Here is a 13,569-nt window from a genome sequence, read left to right as displayed (position 1 = left end):
ATTCTAAATATTTTTAGGTACACACTTAGGTTAAGATGACTGCTCGCATAAGAGTCATCCATAATCCACTAAAACACGCAAGAATCATAGACCAAATTTCACAATACCTTAAAAATCATCCCCCCTAGAAAATCCCTCTCCTATCCTTGACTTTTGCCTTTAGATTGGATGTTTTGTAAGGTTTTTGTTGAAATGAAGCAATGAGTGACTTAAGCAGGAAAAAAAGGTTGAAGAAAAAGAATATTGTACTCAACCTATTAAATGAATTAACCACATAAAAATCAAAAGCAAAAAACAAGTGATACATGTAACATCTTCTAACAAAAGAAGATCGAGAAACAAGGGATGTGAGCTTATGATGCAACATTTACTTAAGTTCGTGTTGACGGATATTGTCTGAAATGTATAGAGGATTTTCACTATGTTGATCACAATGCTTTGAAAAACATGGCCAATAAACTTGTGAATGGTATACTAGTTTGTGACCAGCACGCTGTAGCAGCCGAACAAAACATGTCCTCTATTCTCATAATACTATCCTCCCCTTAAAAGGGCCAAAATATCAATGCTTGGGTTGTGTTTCTTACCATGTAAGACCAATTATAAAATGAATGTAGGATTAATGTATACAATGTTTTTCTACGCATTGATAAACCTCTTCGTTTAACTTATTGACAATAACATCAACTCTCAAGGGTGGACCTACCTATGCCTAGAGGACATGAAACAAAAGCGATTGCATAATCGGAAATGCCCTCCTTTTGCCTGTCAAGAGACAACATTTGTAGAGAGACCAAGCTTGCACCAAATCTATGACACATATGCATGTGAATTTAGACAACGGGGGGAAGGGGAAGGGGGAGGGGGGATTCTTTAGTGAATCGAATTATAATATGATAACGTAGAATACATCAAAGAATTTCTGAGCATTTTTGTTGTTTTTTTGAGGGCTCGCGGATAATAAGGTCATTATGAAGTTGTTTGAGCATGTCAACCTCTGGCATAATATCATATGCCTTCAAGTTGCAAGCATATATGATTGGAATCAAAAGAGAAGCCCTCAATTTTCCGCCTCTAGAAAACATTCAATGATGGTTGTAGCACTAGTCTTACATTTGGGGGGGGGGGGTGGGGGGTGAGAGAGAGAGAGAGAGAGCCAGTAGCAGGCGGCTCAGCACTTTGTAGTAGAGAAATAGAGAGGGAGAGAAAGCAACATGCGGGCTTTTTTTGGCCCGTAGAAGGCCATAGGATTCATTGTGCAAGGTTGTTGCAACATCGAAGCCGTTGGATTCTGTGGTTGGATGAGCGCCATATGGCAAGGGTCTTTGTAAAATAACTTTGTTGTCCCTTCAATTGTTTCCTTACAACTTCTTTGAGAGACAAGTATCCCTAAGGGATTCAAAAGTCTTGTGAATAGAAAGCTAAAACTTTGGAATAGAAAGCTATTCTCCAAGGCAGCATTTACTTTGTCTGCATGCTTGAAAATGAATAGAGAGATCAAAACATTAAATAAAATATTCATAAGAGTTTGATCTTACGATGATCAAAACATTAAATAAAATATTCATAAGAGTTTGATCTTATGATGCAGTCTTCGAGAAAGTTTTTTTGTCTAAGCAGCAAGTTTCCTCCTTATACAAATACAAATTGGAAATACTAGTAGAAATTTTCAACTTTGCAAAATATTTGAACTATTTTCTAGTTATTTTATCGGATTTTTTTCTCTTTACCATCCTTTACAACCGGCTAATCTCGATTTTCAATCGGCTTAAGCCTAGGCTCAAACACACCTTTCTCAAACATTGAAGTATTGATAAACGATTCTCATTTGAGGATTTCAAAAAAATTCACTTCACTAAATTGTTTAATTTTTTCCTATACTTATTTGAAAACATTAAAATATTTTTTTGTTTTGATTTTTAATGTGTCTTTTTATTTTACTTCCTTTTTGTTTTATTTTGTTTCAAACTGATGTGCAATGTGCACCATTTACTTTATTATTGGGGCCCCTTCATAATTTATAAGCCATTTGCGAAGTAGCGGGTACCAACTAGAAGAAGAAAAAAAAAGGCCTGATTGAGACTTACCTTAAATGTTATTTCAATTTTATAATATTAAATGGATCTTTTTATTTCACCTTCCATTTTGTATCCTCACATGGCTTGACTTCTCTTGCATTCTGTTCTTTTAGAATGCTGAGTGAAGCTTCACCTTACATAATTCTAGTAAATTCTATACATACATACATACACACACACACACACATATATATATATATTTATGTACTTATGTTTATTAAACCTACCTTTTTTTAATGTAGGCATTAAAAAAGAAGTCCTTAAATAACAAGACATTAGGTAGGGCATTTATAGCATAATCCATTGTTGAAGACAATGGTGAGGGTCAAATCGATCAGTAAGCCATTCTAGAACCGCTAGTTTGTAATTGTGTGTGTATATGAACAATACAATTTTATATTAAGACAATACAACTGCAACATTGATCAAGACCTTTTTCAAAACTCTCAAAATACCCCTAGCCTTGAGATTATATTTCTCTAATCTCTAAAGATAAATTTGTTTGTAGCTTTTCACGAGAAGAGCGATTGTGTATCAACACAAGATGCTAAAACTAGAATTTGAGTTGGTTATGTAGGCTTTAGAGATGAATTGCTCCTTTATTTTTAAACATGCTAAGCACTCAAAAATAAATCTCAATTATCAAATTAATAAAGAATAAAGATTATCAATTTGACAGGTATTTTGGGAATTTCCACAAATTAAAAGGGTATCTATGATAGCCTTGGTGCTGGCTCTCGAGAACTGCAAGGTGTCGACCTCCACAAGTATGTAGAAGTTGTGTGCGCCCTCTAGCATCCAGTCGGTTTGCACGACCTGCATGGTAGAGAGAGAGAGAGAGAGAGAGAGAGAGAGAGAGAGAGAGAGAGAGAGATGCCTCAACGACCTGTGCAGATTGGAAGGTGGGCTATCCCCAACGGTAGAGAAAGAGAGATTGAGTTTGAATTTGGAAGTAAAAGGTGCAACTTGCACCAGCGCATGTTAGAGAGAGAGAGCGTGCAGGCAGCCAACAAGCTGAGAGAGAGAGAGAGGAAGAGAACAAAAACGTTGCCACTACATGTTCATCTTCTTCTTGGAAGGTGTGCAAGCTCAAAGCTGATGGTGCAGCTACACATGGAGCTACATGCCACTCTCAAGAATCCGAACTACAATGACATGTAATTATTGTGTGATGATTGCATTGTGGTGTATGTGCTTCAATCCCTGGTCACCGCTCACTCCCCCTTCTTCCACTCTACTGTTCTTGAGAGAGGTTGCAGTTTCCTTTGAATCCTCTCTCTCTCTCTCTCTCTCTCTCTCTCTCTCTCTCTCTCTCTTCCTCTCTCTCTCTAACGTTTGCAGGTTCCATTGTATGAGGAGATAAAGATAACATTGAATATTAATATGGACGATACAATGTTGACAAAAGTGGACGGGGCAATTGCAAAGCTGATGGTGATTGTGATTGTAGTGATGGTGAGTAGATTGTGTAAATGGAGGAAGGTAACAACAATGGAAGCAGATGGCTATGTGGAAAATGTAATGCTGATGCTGGGGAACCATTCAACGTATTGACAGCTCAAGATGGGGATTTTGCCATATTAAATTTGACAATGGGTCCAGGGTTGTTGTGGCAATGGGTCTTTGCAAATTTTAGGGATGGTAAAAAAGGTAGAGGGTTATTTTGTTTGTGATTCTGTGACAACGTTGAAAGATAAGAGAATCTTTCTCTCAAATTTGTCCATAGATTGTGGTGTTGATGATGAGTCAATCGTAGTTTGGTGAAGAACCCCACAACGAGTGAATGCTTGATATCCCCAGCCGCAAAAATAGTGATGTTGATGTGCACACATTCAGCTCTGCTATGGAAGAAGGGGCCAATGGTGATGACATGCAAGGGTATGGATAAGAATCCACATGGATTTTACTAGCAACCCATTTGCAACCCACGACCCGGAAGAGGCCCAACATAGCAAGAGGAGCAGTAATGTTGGGAAGGTAAGGGATACCCGCAATGGAACTGGCATACTAGATGGTGTGGGCACCTTAGTAGGCAACACTGAAGGTAAGAATCCCCTATGAGCTCAAAAGGCTTGCCATTTTAAGGTGGTGAATGCAAAGAGGATGCACAATCTCTCCAACAATGTAGGGCAAAGGCGGCAACAAGGGGTGCTCTTCATGGTTGATGAGGGCCGGTTGGGGGGTGCCCAGAATGTGCAATGAATCTTATGCAAACATAGATTAGTAGCTCCATGAAAGATTGAGAACCTGCACCACCATGAGATTCTGCGAGCGAGTGGCACACCCACGAGGGATGCATCCACCTCCCTTGCAAGCAAATGTGCCTCCAACATAGGAAGAAAGACCTTAGAGCCACGACCAACAAGTAGAAGACTGTAGGTTCTTTGCAGATGCCATTGTCCATTCTGTCAAGCTAGAGAGAGAGAGAGAGAGAGAGAGAGAGAGAGAGAGAGAGAGAGAGAGAGAGAGAGAGAGAGAGAGAGAGAGAGAGAGAGAGAGAGAGAGAGAGAGAGAGAGAGAGAGAGAGAGAGAGATAGATAGATAGATAGATAGATAGATAGATTTTATTATCGTCCTCGGAGGTCAAATATGACCTATGGGACCAAAGTTACATGTGATGTAGTATGTGTATGGATGATGAGTGACTCTCGATGCTCCAAAATTGTAGTGATGAGAGTCGCAATGGAGAGCCCACACTTTGGCTGGGAGAGGAAAGTGTGTAGGTCTAAGTTATGGCTGAAAATGTGAGAGAAGCAAGTTCGGATGTGATCAAAAGCTGAGCACTCTAGTAGTGTGTGGTACTTAGACTCTCGAACTTGCAGTGAGCATAATGTGCACAATCAATTTGACTCTTCTCCATTGCCCCAACGCCCTATCTCGCATCGAAGGAAATGGGAGCTAAGCCGAATTGCTGCGATAGTGCGTATCGCGGACAAGGGAATAGGCTCAAGCATGTAAGTGTGAGTACGGTTTCCTCTCTCAGCGAAGAACATGGTTTTGTAGTTGGGGGCAATATAGGTGGTGTAATGTATGAAGCGTGACCCACCGGATTTCTCCCAAGCCGTAATACATTGGCGTTGTAGAAAAGCTTCATTCACTTGAGAGTCAATTGAAGCATCATGTGGCAAGTGTAATGCATCCCATCTCCCAAACCACTTCTTTATGTCTTGCATCCATCCCGTGCTCAAGATCTTGCTTTTATGCGTCTTTTGAACTTTTTTGCTTGCTTCCCATGCAATTGTAGGAAGTCGATGTGAGGGGTTTTGATGCATCTTTATCATGTACTCCACAACCCTTTCCATGCCCATAACCTCAATTGGAAGAGATCCCGACTCAAGAAGTAGGAGCATATATGGTGTTTGTGTCTTAACTTGGAGAAAGTTTGTAAGAAAACGCTTTTGGACATTCTCAAACTCTTTCCAAGTAGACTTTGAGATGCTCCTGCCCCACACTTCAACTCCATAAAGAAGAACCGGTGTCACCAATGCATCAAAAAGATACTTCTTGAGAACCCAACACTTGATGTTTCCCGCATTACACATGTTCTCAAATGCATAATATGCTCTCTTTCCCGCTTCCAAACGACGCATAGCACATTCATTCCACTTGTGATTGGATGGAACCTCAAGGCCAAGGTACTTAAAGCTCTCAACAACTGCAAGTGTCTCGTTGTTGTACACAATGCATGGCTTCTCCTTATGGTTGGTTTTCACAAGCATAACCTTTGTTTTGGATTCATTTACAATCAGCCCACTATGCAAGCAAAAGTTCTCAAGGACAACCATAAGTTTTTGTGCATCTTCTAAAGTTTGTGCTAGAAGCACTACATCATCCGCTAGAGAGAGAGAGAGAGAGAGAGAGAGAGAGAGAGAGAGAGAGAGAGAGAGAGAGAGAGAGAGAGAGAGAGAGAGAGAGAGAGAGAGAGAGAGAGAGAGAGCAGGCAACCAAACTGAGAGAGAGGAAGCCACAACTACCCTATTTCAGTTTTGAATGCAGGCTTACGTCTTTCATCCAAAGCTTCTATCATAGAACATCCATCATGATGCCAAATGAAGCATGCATTCATGCCACAACCCCTGATTATACAGAGGACCATGTAATGCAGGGCATTCGATTGGGCGCCCACAAGCGCAGGGTGCTGATGCAGGCACATTTTATTCAACATTGTGGAGGCTTGCAGTTGAGCATGAAGATCATCGAAGGCTTGCAAAGCCTCTGCAAATTTACGGCTCCTAGACACAGCTGCATGCCTTTGAAGACTCTTAGATAGTATGGAGGCAGCCATGTCCAATACATTGCAAAGTCTCGAGCAATCAGATTCTTGAAGCACAGACTGCCAATTTTTTGCACATGTCAGGTTGCAAGCTTTTGCTGCAAGGATGAGTGGGATGGGATCTTGGAAGGCAGGGAGGAGGGTGGTGTGGGGCAAGTGAGAGAAAGAGGGGCCATGCCACCGTCGGAGGCTGCGCCGCTTTACTAGTTACATTAATGTGAGAGGGTATGAGACAAATGTGAATGATGGGGTATAAGCTAATTGAAGGTAGAGTGGCACTCCTTCGATTGGGTAGGCTCAAATCAAGCAACTCAATGGATGGGTACACATGGAGACCACCTTGGATGAAGGAAGCCAAGACAGATCCTCATCGCTAATGCATGAACAATCCACACTTTGAGAAACGCTCTAAAGGGTTGGTGGACCCGCCAACTTGCTAGCGAGAGCAAGTGCTCATCACACAAACGTAAAGCTGGGCTAGGCCTCGTGACTGAGTGACATGGGCATGGGAGGGTGGGATCTATGGTGGAAAGATTGTGGGCCGTAGATGTTGACAACGATGGCGAAAGTAATCTAGGGTACCCTAGATTACTTTCAGCGGTGGTCGCCTTGCACACGTGTTTTTAAGTAAATAAGGGCTTGCATGCTTCAAAAACGTGCGCAAGGCAAAGTTGTTAATGCATGTGTCTCTCATGGGCGAGGGCGCGTGTTCAAACCCCACGTCCACAAAATGGTGTACCCTAGATTACTTTCTAAATGCAGGTACCCTAGATTACAAAAAGTAATCTAGGGTACCTGTATTCCAAATCTATGGCCCACAATCTTCCCACCGTTGATCCCACCCTCCTATGTCTGTGTCACTTAGTCACGAGGCTGGGTTGGACTAGCCCCTTAACTTGTACCGTGACTTTCCAAATTACTTTTTTAAAAAATAAAAATAAAAATCAACTCTCTATCTTATATTACATTCCGAGGTAATTGAAACCTTGACAAAATCCTCCTAAAAGAAGGATCTTGTCCCCTGCCCTATAGCAATGAAGTCGTCCACAAGTCTAATCAGAATACATGAGTGGACAAACCCTGCCGCGAGAGTCATAACGCCGGTAGATTCATAGTAGCCCTACAACTAAAGAGATGCTGCTCCTGCATGCTTGCAACTTTTCCGCAAATTGAGAGTCGAGAGGAGGATCCACCTCTTCTTGTTCGTCTCTAACAAGTCCCCAACTGCTTTCTCTCTTTTGAGCCATCAATTAGTGTGACTGCCTCAACACTCACTCCTTTGAGCCAACAATCGACGATGAACTGGTGATCAGACATGGATCTCTCTCTCTCTCTCTCTCTCTCTCTCTCTCTCACTCACACACACACACACACACACACACACACACACACACACACACACATGCAAGATGAAAAAGTTCAAGTGGTTTTTCATATCAATTTTATCTCTAGAGAGGAAAGGCATAAAGGTGGTGGACCTAGCCCTTGTCCAAGCTATTTTTGCTTTCTAAAAGAAACCTTAGTGTTGGGTTGGGTTTGGTTAGGTTAGGGAGACTTTCATTGTTCATGATGGAGACTTACTTTAAATGTTTATTTCACTTTCATTTCATATCATGACATGTCTTGACTTTTTGGCTTTCTAAAAGAAACCCTTAGTGTTGGGCTGGGTTAGGGGGTCTTTCATAGTTTTCAGGGTATGATGGAGACTTACCTTTCATTTCAAATCCTGTCTTTACTTTTCTAGCATTCTATTGTTTTAGAATGCTGAAGTGAAGTTTCACCTTGAGTAATTTTAGTAAATTTTACACACACACCCACACATATATGTTTTTTTTGCATTCTATTGTTTTAGAATGCTAAAGTGAAACTTCACCTTGCATAATTCTAATAAATTCTACACACACATATATTAATTAGTTCTTTTTATTTCACCTTTCATTTCACAACTTCACATGGCTTTACATTTCTGGCATTTTATAGCTTGATTCCAATTAGTGTTATTCAAGAAAGTCTCTTTTATTAAGCGGCTGCTGATCGAGTTTCCTTTTCACAAAGAAAAAAACCGGAAATACTAGCATTAATTTTGAGATTTGCAAAATGTTTGGACGACTTTCTCACATATTTCATCCGTTTTTCTTTCGTTTATCATGGTTTGCAGCTAGCTAGTCTCGATTTTCAATCGGCTCAAGACTAAGCTCATGCAATTCTTTCCCAAACACTGATCCCACTTTCTTATTGTTTTTGAAAGTCGTCGTGACCCTTTCACTTGTTTTGCATTCTATTGTTTTAGAATGTTAAAGTGAAACGTCACTTGCATAATTCTAGAAAATTATATGAATACACACACACACACACACACACACACACACACACACACACACACACACACACATATTAATGGGTTTTTTAAATTTTGCAGCCTCACATGGCTTGATTTTTCTTACAGTCTATAACTTAATTTTAGTCAATATTTAGGAAAGTCTCTTTTATTAAGCGACCGTTGACTGAGTTTCCTTCCCACAAAAAAGCGAACCGGAAATACTAGCATAAATTTAAAATTTGCAGAATTTTGAACTATTTTCTCACATATGTCACCAGTTTTTCTTCCCTTTCCCATGATTTGCAACCAGGTAGTCTCCATTTTTAACCGGCTCAAGGCTAAGCTGAGGCAATCCTTTCTTGAACATTGATTCTATTTAAACTCAACCTAATGATTTTATCACATTCTAATTATTTTAGAAAGCCATCGTGATTCTTTCACTTGTTAGTTTCATATTGCACAAGAAAGCCTCGTCTAGAATATATCTTTTAGGTGTGTCCTTTGTCTTGTATAAGAAACACCTTTGGAAGAGCAATGGTGAGGAACATGTGCCACAAGGAGGTGCCGTTGTGTGTCGTAGCTTGGGTTGTCTACTTGGATGATGCAGCCTCGACGTCCTTGCTCCAACTAGGAGGTGCCGTTATGTGTATTGTAGCTTGGGTTGTCTACTTGGATTATGTAACCTCGACGTTATCACTCCAACTGGTGCTCATTGTGCCTCTATGAGAGATCGCCACTCTTGGCCATTGCCTATGTATCTCCTCGATTATTATCACTTCTTCTAGAATATTCAATATTGATTGTCTTTTGACTATTATTTTTGTGTTTGTGTGCTACCTAGCAAGTATAATCAATTTTTCTTTGACTCTCTCTTAGAGTCCCCTCTCAGCTAGGACCCACTTCAACATGTTGCCTTGTCTCTTTGTGCGACATCCTCCCTTTTTTAATTTCTCGCCGGTTTGCGTGGTGCCTTGGGATTCTTCCTTTGAGTCCCTTGATGCTTTCAAGGACATGTTCCCGGTGTGGGTTGAGTTCATCAACCTCTCGCTATGGCTGAGGGATCATTTGAAAGAATTTGCAACCTCCTCGAGAACACCGTTGTTTGTGCCATCCAACAAAGAAGCGGGTACCACAACAAATAAGGTTTTCATTTGGTGGGACCTTAGAAAACCCCAACCTAAGAATCTGATAGTAAATATGGAGGCTGGCTTGAAGTTGATTCCATTTAATTTTGGCACCTTCTTTGGTGCATGCTTTAAATGCAATGGGTCTGGTCACTTCACAAGAGCTTGCCCACCTACATCGAGCATGGCAGTAGACCCAAAGAATGGGGAGAGAGTTGCAATAGAAGCACCACAAATAACTACAAATACTTGGAATCCACCACAAAAGAAAAGTGAGATGCCATAGACGAGGGCGGGGGTATAGCTCAATAGAAACCATGAAGGCCCTCATAACACAAAAATCCAAGAGCAACGAAAGAATTCCTTTCAAGTCGAGAATAGTTGAGTAAAGGGCCGCCCATAGATTTTTTTTCTCATCCTCCTCCTTGCAAAAATCACCTATCTCAATGATCCAAAAGATTGTTATCTCGCCTACATTCAGTAAGGGTAATGCAAGATTCCATCATGTCTCAAACATCTCATGCAAGCGATTCATATCACAAGCTAGGGCAACTCAACATCTGAAAGAAAACCCACTAGATAAACCCAAAACTTCTTTTTTGTATGATAACTCTTTTGATGTGTTGCATGATACCAATCCAGAGAACACATGACAACAAAGCTAGAAGGACCTCAATCTGAGGTTGAGAAAATGTTGAGGGAAAAAGACAACCCAAAAGAGAACATTGAGGAATTATTCCTTAAGGTGGAGGAGTTCAGATCTCTCTCTTAATGATGGATGATATTGTTATCTAGTCATGACACATGAAGGGCTTAAAAACCTACAAGAAGCATGCCCTATTTTGGGTTGAGGTAAGTAAAGCCAGGGAAGTCAATTGCTAGGCCATTCAAGAGCATCACTTAAGTGCTTCTAGGAGTAGGAAGTAAGCAACAAGTAAGAAGATGGTATTTTACGGTGAAGAAATTTATAAATAAAGTGGCATCCTTACCATTGTGGATAGGGACTTTGAGCTGAAGGTGGTCATGAATCATGCATCTCGGAGAGCCCTGGGGATGAAGGTTAAGTGAGCAGATAGTTAATCACCATTTTCAACAGTTATGACCCATCCAATGCCAAGAATAGATCCAAATCTTAGGTGAATCTTAGAGACACCCCTATTGAAGGAGAACGGTTTGTGATTGGAGACTATGGTATGGTAGCAAAGAGAAGGGATAGAACATGGCAAGCTTTGAAAAAGTGAAACGGTAGAGCTTGTGTGAGAAATGGGCATTAATGGACTTGTGGTTGACTGGTCTGTAAAATAACACGTCAAGCTATATTTACATAAGCCTCCAATATGACCACACAAATTCTCGTCTTGCCAAGTGTTATTGCTCCCATCAAGCTGACTCGATTTTGTTGGTAGTTGAAATGAATGTAGTTACATCATAGAGCTTGTCAGATCACCTACCACTATTCATGAAACTCAGCTATTGGAAATAGGGCTGTAGGGAAACGCACACAGCTTGGAGAAGATGAAGGAAGCTCAAGGCACACAACAGAGAGTGTATTACTTAGTATGCAGTAGAAAGATAAGATAGTCCTAGAGTGATGGGCATATATACAATGCACGGGGAAAAAATGCCCCGATAGTCCTAAGTGTGTTCACACACATCACTACCACATGTATATGGTAACAAATGCCCCCTAGAGTCATGTGGTGAATGAGAGCTGGCACATAGAGTATATGGAAGTGCCATGCTCTGAGGACACGATCAATACACTAAGGGGAGTAAGATCAAAGCTTTGCAGAATTCTTTGAACTTCTCATGAGACAATGCCTTTGTGAAAAGATTTGCAAGGTTATCCTATGTTGGCACATAATCCAAACTTATCTCTCTTGCTGAGAGCCTCTCCCTGAAATAGTGGTAATGCACCTCAATGTGATTTGTGCAAGCATGAAAAATTGGGTTCCTTGCAACTGCCAATGCGCAGTGACTGTCATTGTAGATAGTGTTGGCAGTGTCCTGTCCAACACCCAAATCAACCATAAGGTGTCTGAGCCATCCACACTCAATTGTAGCTGTGAAGACTGCCCTGTACTCAGCCTCACAACTAGAAGTGGACACACTAGGTTGCTTCTTGCTCAACCATGATATGCATGAGCTTCTAAACATGAAACAAAAACCAATTTTGGACACTCCTGTGTGAAAGCAACCAACCACATTTGAGTTTGAAAAAGCATGTAAATCTGGTGGCAATAATCTCCCCTTGGAATAAAATCAGCCAGGATGTAAAGTGCCACTCAAGTAGCAAAAAATCCTCTTGATAGCCTACCAATGCTTAGACCCTAGGCTATGCATGAATCTGCTGACGTGTGAGACTGCAAACTGAATATCCGGCCTCGTGTTGCATACATAAATAAGGAAGCCAACAACAATTTGGTAAAGAGTGACATTGGCAGGATCACCAGCATCATGAAGACTCAATTTCAAACTTGTTTTCATGTGAGTGGCAATAGGTTTGCAATCCTCAAGTCCAAACTTATATAGCAATGTCTCTATGTAGCTTGTTTGACACAAGGCAATACCACCATTACACTGCTTAAACTGTATGCCCAAGTAATGATGCAACAACTCCAAATCTTTCATCTTGAAAGTAGCATTCAGATTACCCTTAAATTTAGCAATATGTCTTTATTTGGCCCAGTGATCAACAAATCATCCACATAGAGAACAACAATGAGAAGTACATCACCCTCACACTTTACATACAATGTGATTTTTGTTGGACTATTACGAAAGCCTTGTTTGACCAAATGAGTATCAACTTTCTCATACCAAGCACGAGGAGATTGCTTCAACCCATACAAAGCTTTCTCACATCTGCACACTTTATCCTCTTGTCCTTTCTTGACAAAACCACGAGGTTGTGTTACATAAACTTCCTCAAATATGTCACCATTCAAGAAAGTAGTAACAATGTCTCACTAATGTACATCCTAACCAAAATGAGCTGCCAATGCACATAGAAAACACATAGTAGTCACACAGCAAGTGGGAGTCAAAGTTTCTCCATAATCTATGTCTTTTTGCTATGCATAACATTTTGCAACAAGTCAAGCCTTATAGCGGTCAATCTCACCATCTGGCTTGTGTTTCAACTTTTGAACCCACTTTGTACCAATGGCCTTTTTGCAAGGAGGAAAATCACATAAAGTCCATGCATTATTTTCTATAAGTGCATCATATTCTGATTGCATGGCAGCCATCCAATTTTTTGAATTTTGTGCTTCATCAAAAGATAGAGGTTTCTCAACATCATATAAGCTAGACACAACCAAAGCATAACAACCTGATGCATAAGATGCATGGCAAGAACCTGAACGAGGACGACTAGATAAAGATGCATCCAATTTATTGTCACATAAAGTATGCATTTTGGCATACCTTTAGCATGCTCATTCTTAGCCTTTTCCTTATCAAGTACATCGCATCAATAATAGGCTGATCCGTAACATTTTCAAAAACCCCTATTGGTTGTACATTTTCCTCATTTGAATTTACATTCGAACTTCCACCATTGAAAAGATTCAACAACGTGTCATAAATGTCATGTGAGCTTACATTACTATCTCTAGTACGTAACAACAAGGGTTGAACAAAATCTTCCACAAACACAACATTTTAGTGAGACCAAGATACGCTTTGTATGCAAATGATACAACCTGTAATCATTTCTATCAACACTATAACTAACAAAAACACATTTGACAGCCTTATCATCCAATTTTT

The 13,569-nt window shown here is 40.4% G+C and overlaps 1 pseudogene; it reads right to left on the bottom strand.

Moving 5' to 3' along the window:
• Positions 1-209: 209 nt before the first annotated feature.
• On the bottom strand, positions 210-4,482 carry LOC147423545 (uncharacterized; annotated as a pseudogene).
• Between the last annotated feature and the right edge of the window lie 9,087 nt (positions 4,483-13,569).

This window comes from Adiantum capillus-veneris, chromosome 26 (assembly GCF_014529385.1).
Source record: "Adiantum capillus-veneris isolate H3 chromosome 26, ASM1452938v2, whole genome shotgun sequence".
Lineage (NCBI taxonomy): Eukaryota > Viridiplantae > Streptophyta > Polypodiopsida > Polypodiales > Pteridaceae > Adiantum > Adiantum capillus-veneris.
Note: the sequence above shows the minus strand (reverse complement) of the source record. Positions and strands in the feature narration are given on the sequence as shown.